General features: G+C 48.4%; 1 pseudogene; it reads right to left on the bottom strand.

The window, feature by feature from the left end:
• LOC100906361 (uncharacterized) overlaps positions 1 to 579 on the bottom strand; it is a 2163-nt pseudogene extending 1584 nt beyond the window's left edge.
• Positions 580 to 2207: the final 1628 nt, after the last annotated feature.

Raw genomic sequence — 2207 nt, 5'->3', positions numbered from 1 at the left:
TGAACGCCTGAGCAATGGTGGCATGGTTTGTCCGCTCGACGATTTCCGAATCGATCAGGTATGGAGTCGAACTTTCCTCCGCAGTCAAACAACCGATGACTGTGTTAACCACGTACTGCCCTTCGCGTCGGTGGTCTCATCTATAGAGACCCATATCCGTTTGTCTCCGATCGCGGATCGTATCCGATGGATCGTGCCCTCATACAGTTTCTTAAGGTAATGTTTGCGGAGCGTCGTATGGTCGGGCAGGATCTCCTTGCAATACTTCAACATGAAGTTCTTGAAAGACGGATCCTGCACCTTGTACAGGGGTATATTTGTTTCTACCAACATTTGACAGAGATCCATATTGAAAACACTTGCTCTGGTGGAGAATTCGAGAAAGTTGGTCACAAGACAGACGCTCTGCGTGGCTCTCTGAGAGCGTCGCTCACGGTCCTTATGTCCGACGCTCTTCAAATGCTGCTGCACGAAATATTTTTTGTCCGACTTGACTTCTTTCTCGCAGACCTTGCAAGTGAGGACTCTGCCGTCAGTTGTCAGCACGGTTGGCCCGAGCTCCTTGACGAAAAGCTCCATCCCGCCACGCGCGCTGCGTGCTTGTTTCGGCATTCTTCTTCTCACGATTCCCGTACGAATTAACCAAAGCTTGGGAGTGAGTCGCCGACGACAAGCCGATCCGGATACTTGGACAGAAGTAACTCCGATTTAACCTCACAGTAGCGACGTTCACAGACAGCTCAACGAGGCTCAAACGGAGAGATGAGCGTACCGTGTACTTCTTATCTGTCTGTTAGCTGGTCTCCATCGCACTTGCCCGTGGCGCCGTCACTTCGCACGACAACGTTGCACGACGCGGCAGTTGCTAGCCATTGGCTGAGATTGAGAAAACAGATGCTTGCTCCATCCATTTCCCGACGTCATAGATTGAACAGAGAGCGCAGAAAGCGAATTGAGAGGACATCCGCCAGAAATAAGTCCGAAATAGGCAAAATGCCTGAAGAAAACCAGAAATAGGCAAAATGTCGGGTAAAACACGGAAATAAGCAGTTATAGGCACTTATGGCATTTTGCCTGAAAGTCCAGGCTCTACTCATCAGCAACCAAACTTGCTACGGGCTTTTTACGACGTCAACATGCCGAACTCAGACGCTCTGACACTAATCCATCACCACCGAAATATGCTGGCCAGTCTGCTGAGTGCACGGCAACCGGCAACCGAAGGAAATATGGACGCCGAATCCGGTGATAAATACACTTCAGAGATCTTCGAAATTGAAAACGGAAGCCTAGAAACCCTAGGCTTCCTATCCACACTGGAGGGCAGAATTTCAACTGGCATGCAACAGTCGAACATCGATTCAACCTTCTCGTCAGCTCAAGGCACGACCACTCAAGCCCTGGAGAACTCTCCCACCGAGGACGAAGAAGCCTACTTGCCAAAGCTGAGCGAATACCTCAGGCTATCTCAACGGAGACAAGAAGAAGTTGAAGAGCTTTGTTGCGCATGGAATATATTAGATAGCGATAACTCCGAGAGATCATGATGATCGGCAAAATTTCTCTCGGAGAATCCCTACCCCCGAATTCCCAGAAAATCCCCAAGAACGGACCCAACTAAAAACATCAAGAGCTACAAACGGATTTCTCCTGCTTCTTCTCCTTGGACTGCTCGCTCTTTCCACTTGGAGTTGTCTAAAACCCAAGGAGTCATGCATACCTCTCGATCCCGAGCCTGAGAATCACGACTAATAACACAGCTCGACAAAAAAAAACTTTTTTCGCGGTACAAAGAAAGTGAAAGCTATTTCGGGGTAAACCGGGGGCGCTGAATCCGAATTTCTTAACAGATTTTCTCCATCGGGTCCAGTTTTTTCGAAATTTCACTTTTTCGATTTTTTGCCATTTTTCGTCTTTAAAAAATTCTAGCTCCGCCCCTGAGTGGACTAGATCGATGAAACTTTGGTGGCGGATAGACCTCGGTTGGGGCTACACCTGGCCGAGTTTTGGTGCGATTCGTAGCAGTGGTCTCTGAGCTAGAGCCATCGGAAACTAAAAAAAAGAAGAAAAAAGTGGGAGAGGGACCTCTTAGAAAGCACTTGACGGAGAAACTAGGACCTTTGAAGCGGTCTGACCTAGACAATTCGATAGAGGAGGCTTTTACGAGCATTTTGAGACCAAGCAGAGCAAAAATCGGTCGATCCATT

Source organism: Galendromus occidentalis, unplaced genomic scaffold, assembly GCF_000255335.2.
Source record: "Galendromus occidentalis unplaced genomic scaffold, Mocc_1.1 scf7180000077466, whole genome shotgun sequence".
NCBI lineage: Eukaryota > Metazoa > Arthropoda > Arachnida > Mesostigmata > Phytoseiidae > Galendromus > Galendromus occidentalis.
Note: the sequence above shows the minus strand (reverse complement) of the source record. Positions and strands in the feature narration are given on the sequence as shown.